The following is a 13,787-nucleotide window of genomic DNA, read 5'->3' as shown; positions in this document are numbered from 1 at the left end:
CATTTGACCTAGCAATCCTATTACTTGGTATATACCCAAAAGAATATAAACCATTCTATTACAAAGATACATGCATGTATATATTCATTGCAGCACTATTCACAATAGCAAAGACATGGAATGAACCCAATTACCCATCAATGATAAACTGAATGTAGAGAATATGATACATATACACAATGGAATACTATGCAGCCACAAAAAGGAATGAGATCATTCCTTTGCGGGACATGGATGAAGCTGGAAGCCATCATCCTCAGCAAACTGTCACAGGAACAGAAAACCAAACACCACATGCTCTCAATCCTAAGTGGGAACTGAACAATGAGAACACGTGGACACAGGGAGGTGAACAACACACACTGGGGCCTGTTAAGGGAGTGCAGGGAGGCAGAGCATCAGGATAAAGAGCTAATGCGTGCAGGGCTTAATACCTAGGTGATGGGTTGATAGGTACAACAAACCACCATGGCACATGTTTTCCTATGTAAAGAACCTGCACATCCTGCACATATATCCTGGAACTTTAAAAAAAGGTGTATTGTTTAATTTCCAAATATTTGATGATTTTTCAGATATCTTTCTTTCTGTTATTGATCTCTAGTTTTAATTCCATTGTTGTCTGAGCTGATACTTTGTGTGATATCTATACTTTCAAATTTGGTAAGATGTGCTTTATGGCCCAGAATGTGATCTAACTTGTTGAACATTTTGTGTGATCCAAAGAGGAAAGTATATTCTAGTGTTGTTGAATAGCATATTCCACAAATGCCAGTTAGAAAAAATTGACTGATATTGCTGTTTAGGTCAACTAAATCTTTACTGATTTTCTGCCTGCTTGATCTATCAGTTGCCAAAAGATAGATGTTTAAGTCTCCAACTATAATAGTAAGTTTATCTATTTTGCCTTAAAATTCTATCAGTTTTTGCCTCACATGGTTTGATGCTCTATTGTTAGGATTGTTGTGACTTTTTGGATAATCAGTCCCTTTATCATTTAATCATTGCCTTGTTTATCCATGGCATTTTTCTTATTCTGAAGTCTGCATTGTCTCAAATTAATCGAGTTACTTCAGCTTTCTTTGGATCAGTGTTAGCATGGTATATCTTTTTCCATCCCTTTACATTTATCCTATCAGAGTCTATATGTAAAGTAAATTTCTTGTATGCAACATATAGTTCAGTTCTGTTTGTTAATTCACTCTGACAATGTGGGTCTTTTAATTAGTATATATGGATCATTTGTCTTTAAAGTGATTATTAATATGCTTGGATTAATAGCAACCATGTTTTTACTGTTTTTTATTTGTTGCCAAAAGCTGTCTTTTCTGCCTTCTTTCATTTTAATTGAGCATTTTATATAATTCCATTTTCTTTTCCCTCTTAGCATATTATCTTACTTTTACAAATATTGTTAGTGGTTGTCCTAGAGTTTACAATATAAAATTTCAACAAATCTAAGTTCACCTTCAAATGAAAGTATTCCATTTCACATGTAGTCCTGATTTGTCCCTTGCATCTCTTGTGACGTTGCTGTCATTCTTCTAGTTATCCAGAAGATAGAAATTGTTATTATTTAGTAACAATAAATACGCAATAGTTATCTTTTAATCAATTAAGAACATGAAAAATACAATATTTATTTTTTCTTTATTTATTATTCTCCCTTGCTCTTCCTTTTTAATGTAGACTAAAGTATCCGGCTTACATAGCTTTCATTCTATCTAAAGACAATCTTTACACATTTTTTACATGATAGATATGCTGGCAATGAAGTCCCTCAGTTTTTGTTTTATAAAATATTTTTCTTTCATTATGAAGGATAATGTATTTTGATATAGAATTCCAGGTTTTTTTTCTTTTAACACTTTAAATATTTTGCTTTTTGTTACTTTAAATATTTTAAATATTGCTTGCATAGTTTCTGGTGAGAAGTCCACTGTAATTATTATCCTTGTTCCTGTATAGGTAAAGCATTTTATTTCTTTCTGGTTACTTTCAAGATTTTCTCTTTGCATTTGGCTTTCTGCAGCTTGAATATGATATGCCAATAGATAGTTTTTGTTTTTGGAGGGAGAAGAGGGAGGTTATTTATTCTGCGGGTTATCTCTGAGCTTCCTTGATCTGTGGTTTGTTGTCTATAATTAATTTTGGAAATTTCTTGGCCATTATTACTTCAAATATTTCTTTTGTCTTTCTTTATATTCTGGCATTCTATAATATTACATCTTTTGAAATTGTCCCGTAACTATTGGCTATTCTGTTTTATTCTGTTTGTTTGTTTGTTTTTCTTTTTCATCTTGTCTTCTCCTTGCATTTTAGTTCAGGAAGTTCTGCTTATGTCTCTTTAAGGTCACTGATTATTTCCTTGGGTTGAGTCTACTGATGAGCCCATCAGATAATCTTCACCACTCTTGCTCTGTTTTACATTTCTAGCATTGCCATCAATTCACCAAAATTACCATCTAAGTCAGGAATGTCCAAGCTTTTGGCTTCCCTGGGCCACACTGAGAGAAAAAGAATTGTATTGGGCCACACATAAAATACACTAATGATAGCTGATGAGCTTAAAAAAAATTGCAAAAATATTTTAAGAAAGTTTACAAATTTGTGTTGGGGCTCATGCAAAGCCATCCTGGGCTGCATGTAGCCTGTTGGGCCATGGGTTGGACAAGCTTGATCTAAGTGTTGCTGCTAGTTAGTGGTTCCAATGGCTTTTGCTCCAGATGATCTTGGCTTTGGGTTCCAGTTTGCCCTGGGACCTACGTTCTCAGATGGGTTTTTAAAAAGTCACTGATTTTCATTTTATATGGCCCAATCTAAAATTCTCTGCCCTAGAAGTTTGCACTAAAATATACTGGAAAAAAAAAAAAGATTGATTCAGAACTTCAGGATCTCTGTACCAGGAATTTAGGATTTAAAAACTCAGGAGTTGTGTGATTTTGGGGGTGAAGGGTGCACATACATCTTTCTTTTTTTAACTGATTTAAAACTGAAATTTATCATGCCTTTCAATTATAAGCATAAGCAACAAAGCACGATAGTATTGGCAATATCTGTGACATTGTTACCAATGGAACTCACACATATTTTCATATTACATTTATAGTTTTTTCTAATAAATTAAAATATCATTTATGCTTAACCCTTTGAAAAATATACTAGTTAGTAGACTCACCACTTGATCTTATTATTTAAAGCGTTAGTGAAGATGCAGACATATAACTAAACCATGAATTTGCTTAAATATTTCTTTCACTAACTATATTTTTATTTTATAACCACATTTTTATTTTAGTCTGGCGTGACCTGTACTAGACTTCTGACCTACAGAACTATAATTACCTGTTGTTTTAAGCCACTAACTTTGTTCTACTTTGTTACAGCAGCAATACTAAACTGATACACAAAGGATCCCCGTACTTCATCAAAATATCAATGTTGTCCATGACACACAAAGAACCCAGCTGTAGTTTAATTCAGCATCACAGTCCCAACATGTTTTAAAACATGTTCCAGGTAAAGATCTTCTTCCTTAAGGCACTTTACTGCTTCAGGTCTCTGTGGTTTGCTTCTTTCCCTAAAAACCTTAAATGTTTGGCACCCATAAACATTTAACTTGAGTTTTCAGCATTCAATTCACTCATACATCCAACACTATTTGATTGTCTCCTGGGTGCCAGTCATGGGGCTAAGCTCTGCAGGTACAAGGATGAATAGGACTCTGACCACATTCTCAGTATAAGAGGGAAATAAACGTGATGGAAATAAATGTTATGGAATGAAATAATGGATGATCATTAAGACACCCCAAATTTTGGCACTGAAAATGATGATTCCATCTATGTTAATAAAGGCATAAAACAATTGTAATAAATTTCTACCTTATCTCTTCCAATTTGGTTCCTAAATTTTCCAACTCTATGTCCATAGCTGATTATGACAACTCAATTTTTTTTTTCTGAAAACTATGGTGCATATATAAACTCAGGCTCCTAACTCAAGAGTAGCTTTTAAGGAATTGATTGCCATAAGCAATCAATTGAATGTAAACTTATGTCATTGAAGAATGCATATGGGTGGAAAGGTTGTACTAGCAAAATCTAATGAGGAAAATGATGTATTAGAAATACAGAAGAGTGATGACTTTTTCTGAGTATGCCTGTTAGGTTGAAATAAATTATCTTCTGTTATAATCTCAATATCCTTCAGTAAGAGTAACTCTGAAAATGTATGTTGGTGCCAAAGCAACATCACTGTGTATTCTTTATGATAATATGTTTTTAAAGTAATAATCAGAAGACCATGAAACTCTTTAAACACATGTTAGAATTAGGGAGTGGTAGAAATCTAAATTAGGCTGTTGGAATATTGCAGTATTCCTACCGGATAATAGAAAGTCCATAGGCAATTATATGAAGAGACAATTCTTGAAAAACAGAGTCGTGATTTTTTTTCTTGGCATACACTTTCTAATTAGTTTTGCTTTAACACCTTTCTTTTTTATAGTTTGCCAAAATGTACTATCTTTTATTTACAGCTTTTGGTCCCAGGATTATTCAACCTAGCTCATAAAAGAAAACATTATTGCATTTCTAAGTATTTGCTCCTAGAATTGGCAAGTTTAGTCGAGAAAAGCTGGAATGCCTTTAAAACAACACACTGTCATCTTTCAATCAGTCCTTAGCTGAAGTTAAAATCCCACTCATTCTGCATGATCCAGGTAAAGATCTTCTTCCTTAAGGCACTTTACTGCTTCAGGCCTCTGTGGTTTGCTTCTTTCCCTAAAAATCCTTAAATGTTTGGCACCCATAAACATTAACTTGAGTTTTCAGCATTCAATTCACTCATTCATCCAACACTATTTGATTGTCTGCTGGGTGCCAGTCATGGGGCTAAGCTCTGCAGGTACAAGGATGAATAGGACTCTGACCACATTCTCAGTATAAGAGGGAAATAAACGTGAAAAGCAATAGTTATAGTACACTCTGATAAGCACTGTCATAAAACTTGGAAGATTATCACACATTGACAATTATAAAATTATGGAGATGTGTTCTCTCTTTAACTGTTATTTAAGTCATTTAAAATGCTTTATGCTTTGTCTCTCTGTATTACCATGCTGATCTGTTCATAATGCCTGTTCTTAAGTAAGTCTTCTTGAAAAAATGCTTTTCTCTTACTGTGCTCTTCTCTTATTTTTTCCCCATTCTTTCCATTTCTTACTGTGAAGAGTGAGAAGGCATTTCTTCTCAGTTAGCCCAGTACTACTACTTTGAGTTAGTAGAGGGTAGAGGTTAAAAAATCAGGCTCGGGGTAGAGATTACCTGCATTTGAATCTAGGTCCAGCCACTGGATAGCCTTTTAACATAGGCAAGTTATGCAAACTCACAGTGCCCAAATTTCCTCATCTGCAGAATGATGAGGAATAGCACCTATTCCATAGTGTTCTTGTTAGGATGAAATGAGATACTGTGTGTAAAGTGCTTGGCATATAATAAGCACTGTGCAAATAGTGGCATTATTATTTGACAGCAGAACAGAGGCCAGCCATTTCTTCAGTTTATAATTTAGGGCCAAATAGAATGCTATTAATAAGAAATTTATTGTTTTTATTTTTGATTGCACATGACTGCTGGGGAGCCTCTGTAGCATAGAGTGAGTAGCCCCTTAACAAGAACCAAAATGGAGGGTACGGATGAGGCTCAGATCATCACCACCTGGAGAATAGAGACAGTGCCTGAGTCGCCAGGAAATCTGTCCCCTGCTCATCCCAGAATCCCCGAGCTTTGACTTTTTAAGAGAACATGTGACAGATAATGCCGTCTGAGAAGGTAAGCAGCAGATCTTCTAAGTGGTAGAGTTGAGATTTGAATCTTTGGCTTTCTGACTTTAAAACATGGTTTTTTTCCCTCTATAATTAAACTGTGTTCCCAATGGGACAATGATCCAATGAACGAGTACGTAGGAAAGCGACTTGTACACGAGATGCTGTGATAAAGTGGTCTTAGCAAGAATTGGGAGCAGACATGGAAGTGTGGGATGTCATCTGTTGCCTAGGGCAATGACGATGTAGAACAGGGACGATATTTCTTAGTACTGTTGCCGTATGCTTAGATACACCCTAAGCTTTGTTGGTATGAAGTAGTCTGTAAGATGATTGGTTGTTGGTGAAAACACGATCAGTATTTGCCTTTAAATTATACCGTGCTGGTATTCAATATTTACTCTGCTGGAGCGTCATATAGATTTGCTTTTTCCTCTCAATGTTGTGGCACTACATTGCCTTAAATTCTAATACATTATTAGTGTTTTAAAAGAGTATGTCATTTTATATTCATATTAATGAAATTCTGATATTGTTAAGGATCACACAAGGGTGTCAAGACACGACAGAATTCATACAATGCGCTTCCTACAGTGCTCTTGGCCAAAGAGCTCTCTCCACTGGCAGGACCTTGTTACAACAGCCCCACCTTCCTGCATTCCCACAGCCTGGACCCTGAGGGCTGCGTGGAGCCAGGCTCCTGTATGGCATGGGTTTGGGGAAGAAGCCAGACAGAGTTCTTAGCAGGAATATAAATTGTGTGAGGAGTCATAAAAAGTAGAAAAGGAATGCGTTGTTCAGTAGTTAAAGATGTGCTGGGGCCTTGGTTTAACTATTTTAAACCCTTGGAAGGATTTGGAAAATGAATTGAGAGCTGGTTTGTTATTTTTGCCCTCATGGGTCTTTCTTCGTATGTCTTTTTAACAAGCACAACGGGTTTAGAAATCCTTTCTCTAGTGATGTTTACTTCTTTTCTACTTGGGAAACATTCTAAGGCTCACAGTGGTGCTTATGGCACCCCAGCACATCTCCCCACCTCTTATCCCCCATCCCTCCCTATCTAAAAAGAAAGAAAGGAAAAGCTACTGACCGCACCTGAAGCTTTGTCAAAACTCTTTGGCACAATTCAGTGCCTGCAAATGTTACAGGAGGGTGTGCAGATAGATGCAAAAGGGCGTTAGTCAAATCAAGAGAATGCCATTCACCCGAGACTCATTTCCAGCTCTCTGTTGTGTAGTTGCCTTGAGAATAATTATGTGCAAGCACTGCTTGGATCGTATGGTGACCTGGCTAGGGGAAGAAGATTCTGGGAATAAACAGCAGCTAAGCAGCAACAGCATTTGCCGTCTGTTTAAATAATGCTCTGCAAAATCTTCAGGTAGCCTGTCTAAACCCTGGGATTTTATTTTCTTCAGGGCTACTAACCACCTCTCTGTGCTACCAAACTGTACAGGAGAAGCCTTTGCATTTTATCTTTTAAAAACCTGCTTCTCACCCCTCCTTAAATACAACTACCGTCACGGTTTTTCATGATTATCTCTGACTCTTTTAACATTTGCATGTGATTAGTTTTCTTTCATTATTTACTAGCCTTGAATAAATCTGTAGTCTTTTACATTTTATAGATATTATATAAAATACATCATATTTGTTTCATAAAGATCTTGTTTTTCAACACTAATGACGGTAGATGCCTAGTTTTTGCAGCATGCTAAATCTTAATCTCAATTTTGTATTTTCTGATTAAAATCATCTCCTTAAAAAATCAATAAAAGAGAGAAAGAACACTTCTTTTTTCCAGGTGCTCTCAGGTTGATCTTGTACAGTAGGAAGGTACAAGTGTTCACATATATGTGTCCAATCTAGAAAAATTTATTACACATTCTGATTCTGAGTGAAAATACAGAATTACTATCTTTAACTTTCAGGAAGCAAGGACCATAGTAGCTTTTTTTCTTTTTGCTAATGGAAAATATCCATTATTCCATAATTTTTGAAGCCTCCTGCCGAATTTGGTGGAGTATGAATAGAGCTCTGCTTTTATCTTTCGTGGTGCTTGAATCTTTGCTCTCTTTCTTGGCTTTGGAGAAGTGTACAGTTGTTTTTTCCTTCTTCTTTTCTCAGTCCTTCTCTGAAATTCTTGGATGGCTTGTCTGCCTCTGTTCACTGTTTTATGACTTTAGAGATCAATTTTGTATCTCCTGCCCTGACATCTCTCATGAGCTCCAGGTCTACATTTTCACATACCTGGTTTAATTTCCACCTTAGACTTGGCCTGTCTAACATTGACTGAGCTTACATCTTCCTCACTCCATCTTTTAGCACATTTGTGCCAAAGTTTTTTGCTGCCTCCTTTAGTCAGGCTCCAGAGGGCTTTACTAAGATTTCTATCATTTATCTTGATTGTGCCTGATTTTAAAAATCATTTAAATAATAAACTAATCTTACTTTTAATTCTAAATCTTCCTGGGTGGGTTTGAATTCAAAACTTTATTTTGTTTATTCAAAATCCACTGTCTAAAAATTTTTGCTTGTGTTGAAGTTTTATGAAAAACTGCAAAGTATGAAAAAACTTAAAAATATATACTTTCTACATGCTTAAAAGGGTCTTAGAAGTCATTTGATAAAATTTCTCATTACATAGATGAAGAATTCATTGTAGACTGTAGTGAGTTGGGTTTCTAGGCCCTTGGTGAAGCTTTGCTTCTAGTGAATATAATGAGAAAAGTATGGTTGTTAATGAATTACAAATTCCACATCTCTGTGTACATTCATGTTTATTTCTTCATTCATAACATTTTGAATCTTCAGACCTATAAGAGGAGCATCTTATGGGAATTATATGCTTTATATTTGCAAAAGTCCATTTCTAAAAGTCTGACCTGAGTTTAACATAACTTGAGTATATTGCTTTCATTCAGAGAACATGTGTCTTTGGGCCTCATCACATGTTGTTTCTTGTGTAGAGTCACTGCCTCAGACCTGTCACACGGCCAGTCTCAAATCATTAGCCAAGTCCAAGTTTTGCAATAACCAACCCATGAATAATGACACAATAATGGGAATTTAGCAGCAACATAAATTATTTTAGATTTAGCAAATCACATGTTATGAACACATTAAAAAAAGAAATGCTGTTCCACTTTTAGAATGACTTTATTATGTGATGAAAAAGGACCTGAAGAGAATGTGGGCACTGCTAACTTCTAGAAGTAAGGAAAGTACACTTAGATATGGGCATAATTTTCGGTGAGCTGAAATTCCTGTCTGCAAACTAATAAAATTTGATTCATTTCTCTAAATGATCATCTCTAAATAGATCTATACAATACTAAGTACCTACTGGCGTATATGGCTGTAGTTCCTCATAGTTATTTGAAATGAGCCTGTGGTGATGGTTTGAGGCTAATATAATTATTTTCTTCCACTGTGGGCAAGGTATAAATCCTCCAGGACTTCTGAAATGCCCTTTCATACCCCTTTCAGGAAGGTAAAATTATTGCTTTATCAAATCCATGCCCGTAGGAATTGTATTTCTATGTATGCTATTTGATCTAATAAGATCAAATAGCACTTTCTATGGATCAACTTGTCTCAGTCTTGATTTCTTTTAAGAGGAAGGAGTTATAAAGACTACGGTGGGGATATTTCACTTGGTTTGCACACTACTGGTAAAGGATAAATGTTTTTTTTTTATTATACTTTAAGTTTTAGGGTACATGTGCACATTGTGCGGGTTATCATGCTGCTATAAATACACATGCACACGTATGTTTATTGCGGCATTATTCACAATAGCAAAGACTTGGAACCAACCCAAATGTCCAACAATGATAGACTGGATTAAGAAAATGTGGCACATATACACCATGGAATACTATGCAGCCATAAAAAAGGATAAATGTTAAAAGAGGATGTAATCATGACTTATGCAAATATGAGATAGATACATGTCAAAAATTTTATTCCACTCAGTGATTAGTGAAGGAACTGGAAAAGTTGTTAAAACTGGTTGCTACAAAGGAGAATTTTGACAGCCAACTAATACACAAGCTCATCAGAAAGGCTGATTTAAATTTGCTTAGTAGATGCAAAACTAGCTTCTTCAACAGTGGGAGAGGGAAGTCGACTGAATTTCCACTGGACAGAGTTTATTTGCATGCCTCTAACCAAGAATTATTTGCATTGCTATCAGTTTTCTGCAGGTTAATGTCTACCTTTACAGAATTATAAAATAGCTGAAGACAATGAAAAGCACAAACTTCACAAAATTAGATAACCTTGGGTGTGCTCTAAACAATGCATTGTTTTGCATTAATGACACCCTTAGTCTTTTGGTCTACTTCATTAGCTTTCCCAGTTTTTCCCTACAGAGTGCCCTCTTCTTTTGGCTTTAATTTTTTCAGTGGTTTTGGGGAAGGTAACACCCAATTTATGTTTCAGAATAATTTTTATTATCTCTGCGTAAGCCTTTTGTTGTCTTTTCTTCAAGTCCAGCTTAGGCAACTCAGTCATCAATGTGTCCTCAAGAAGAGCATATCCCCAAATTGGAAAATAATCCTGCAGGGCATCTGAACATAACCACATTTGGCTTACTTGGTGAAGCAGTTGTCTGAATAGAATAAGACTGGCTTGGAACGAGGCGAGTGTTAGACATTTTAAAATGCATTTTAAGAAAAATTAATTTTGGGTCTTTCTGCTTACCATATTTATTTGCTATATATTTTTGTTGTTTTGTTTTTTGAGACAGGGTCTTGCTCTATCACTCAGGCTGGAGCGCAGTGGCACAATCATGGCTTACTGCAACCTCTACCTCCCGGGCTCAAACAATCCTCCCACTTCAGTTTCTTGAGTAGCTGGGACTAAAAGTGTGTGCCACCACGCCAAGCTAATTTTTTATTTTTTTGCAAAGATAGGGGTCTCACTATGTTGCCCAAGCTGGACTTGAACACCTAGGTTCAAGCAATCTTCCCACCTTGATCTCCCGAAGTGTTGGGATTATAGCATGAACCACCATAGCCACCATACACTGCTATGCATTTTAGAGTAGTTAATACAATTGTGACAAATTACAGTGGGAGGTAAATTAATTAATATTGTAAAACATTAGCAAAAATTTAAGGTCATATGGTCTAAGCATCTAAACAGTTCTATTGTTACTTCACTAATGAATTAATTCATTTATTCACTAGATCAGAAGCTCAGTAAAGGCAATACCTTCATCTCTTTTGTTCCCTATTGCCTCCCCAAAGCCTTGCACAGTGTTGGAGGAATAGTATATTTGTGATATACATTTATCCAGTGAAATTTTAAGAGTAATTTATTAACCACCTACTCTTTGTCTGACACTATGATAGGTGCTGGGGATTAAAAATAAATATATAATATGCATTATGATTAATATTTTAGAAAAGTTCATCATCTTTTATTGGATCTTTTTCCCAAAGGAATTTGTCCTTGATGAGAGAATTTTAGGCATTATGGCAGACTAACTGGAGAACAGTCTGAGTTTTCCCCAAATCACACCATATAGGCAAGTTTCTTTTGAATGTGTGGCTAATATTATCTCTAGGTGGGATCTCCTCAAGCAGTGTGCTTGGTGTCACCCACAGAGGGACATTGGAGGTTGCTGAGATATATACCACTGGCTTCAATAGCTGCAGTTCTTCAAGTTCTCCTAGCACCATGTTTCTGAGCCTGATCAGAGATTCTTCCTCTTATAGCAGCCTGGGAAGAATAGTCACCACTACCGATTAGTATGTGCCAGAATCTAGGCTAAGTACTTTGTAACTTTTATCTTATTTAATCCTTATACCTACCATATGGAGTAGGTGAGAAGTTAAGGATTATGATTTCAATAATGCAGCTAGTGAGTGGCAGGGATAGGACAGGATTTGAGGTCTGCCTGAAGTCAAAGACCATACACTTTGAACTGTGTAGCCTCAATATCTAGAACTGATGTGATGAGAATATGGCTGAGTCTATGTTGAGTGTTTTTGGGTCTGCATGAGTGGAAGTGGGAGAAGCAGGAATTTTTTTCCTTCATTCATGATGCAATAAAGAAAAAATGTGCGTTATCCATTTTTGCTCTGCTGTAGACTTCTCTCCGTCTAGGCTCCTGTACAATGAAAAATTGCATAGTGACTCTGACAATTGAATCAATACTTCTATTAGCTGCAACATGCAATTTGAAGGTTCAGAAGGTGATTGAATTATGTTTTGTGGAATTATTATCCTCCATTGGTAGAGCATGTGCTGCCATAGAGGGACTGAGTTTTTCAAATGTGTCTAGACCCCAGAGAGGTCAGCCTTTCATACAATGGCATTTCGACCCTCCCTTCCACCCTCAGCCTGAAGAGTTCTGAAATAGGTGCTGTCTGCCCATAAGTCATCCTTCAAACCTTTGTATTTACAGGACAGCTTGGCATTTTTCTTCTCTTCATCTTTCAAAATTTCTAATACCCTTAACATTTGATTTTTTCCCTCAGAATTTTCTTCTCCTAAAATGTCTACATTTTGGCTTCCTTTAGTTTCGTTTCCAATTTTGAACTCAGTGTGCTCCTCTGAAATCATTTTCCTCCTTCTAATTAACCTGACTCCATTACACACACATTCCCTATTCTTAGCTTCATTGTATCATCTACATAAATTACTAAAGTTATTTCAGCTTTATCTCAGACCTCCTTTAACACCTACTCTTCAGAATTCTTGGTTTCTTGCCATTATCCCTGATTAGCCTCAAATCTCTCTCCCTCCCTTCCTTTCTTTCTTTCTTTCTTTCTTTCTTTCTTTCTTTCTTTCTTTCTTTCTTTCTTTCTTTCTTTCTTTTCTTTCTTTCTTTCTTTTTCTTTCTTCCTTTCCTTCTTTCTTTCTTTCTTTTTTTTTCTTTCTTTCTTTCTTTCTTTCTTTCTTTCTTTCTTTCTTTCTTTCTTTCTTTCTTTCTCTTTCTTTCTCTCTTTCCTTCCTTCCTTCCTTCCTTTCTTCCTTCTTTCCTTCTTTCTTTTTCTTTCTTTTTGTTTTTTTGACGGACTCTCTCTCTGTCACTCAGGCTGGAGTGCAGTGGCATGATCTCGGCTCACTGCAACCTCTGCCTCCTGGGTTCAAGCAATTCTCCTTGCCTCGGCCTCCTGAGTAACTGGGATTACAGGCACATGCCACCATCCCAGGCTAATTTTTGTATTTTTTTAGTAGAGACAGGGTTTCACCATGTTGGCCAGGCTGGTCTCGAATTCCTGACCTTGTGATCCACCTGCCTCAGCCTCCCAAAGTGCTGGGATTACAGGCGTGAGCCACCGTGCCCCCAAATTCTTTTGATTGTCTCTTTCTAATGTCCCACTAATGTGAACTGAGAGAAAAAAAAAAGAATGTATGGAAAGCTAGAATAAATTCTATAAAGATTTATAAAGTCTATAAAGATTTATTTAGTTTTTAAAAACAGACTCTACCCAACTTCGTTGGTCTAAGTTCTAAAAGGTACCTTTGGGGTAAAAAATAACTACATAGCATATTATAGCAAAATAACTGTTTTAAGAGTTTAATTTTCAATTTTTATTTGATCTGTGACTATTTCAGTGCAATAGTTTATGTATGTTCCTTTTGTTTTAACTTTTTATTGTAGAAAATTTCAAAAATATACAAAAATAGGATAGTATTAACTGCCATGTAGCTGTCACTTAGTTTTAACTATTTATAACTCATCACCAATCTCATTCTATTTACTTCCTCCTTCCCCTTGAAGTGTTTGGAAACAAATTCCAGACATCATATCATTTTATATAAGTATTTCAGTATGTATTGCTAAGGAAAAGCAGCACTTTGGGAAAAATCGTAACTACTACTAAACATTTTCTTAAAGATCTTCAAGTAATAGCCAATGTTCTAATATCCTTGTCTCATTTATTTTACAATTTGTTTGCTTCAATCAAAATCAAGTTCATGAATTGGGTTGGTTGCTATATTT

At 35.9% G+C, this 13,787-nt stretch overlaps 1 long non-coding RNA gene across 1 annotated transcript in view; it reads left to right on the top strand.

Moving 5' to 3' along the window:
* LOC129532536 (uncharacterized) overlaps positions 1-4,946 on the top strand; it is an 85,462-nt gene extending 80,516 nt beyond the window's left edge. The window contains exons 2-3 of the long non-coding RNA XR_008678291.2: positions 3,387-3,519; positions 4,541-4,946. This is a non-coding gene — a long non-coding RNA (uncharacterized lncRNA). The remainder of the gene's footprint in view (positions 1-3,386; positions 3,520-4,540) is intronic.
* The last annotated feature ends 8,841 nt before the right edge of the window (positions 4,947-13,787 follow it).

The sequence above is a fragment of the Gorilla gorilla genome, chromosome 2 (genome assembly GCF_029281585.2).
Source record: "Gorilla gorilla gorilla isolate KB3781 chromosome 2, NHGRI_mGorGor1-v2.1_pri, whole genome shotgun sequence".
NCBI classification, from domain to species: Eukaryota; Metazoa; Chordata; class Mammalia; order Primates; family Hominidae; genus Gorilla; species Gorilla gorilla.
This window is presented reverse-complemented; position numbering and strand designations above follow the sequence as displayed.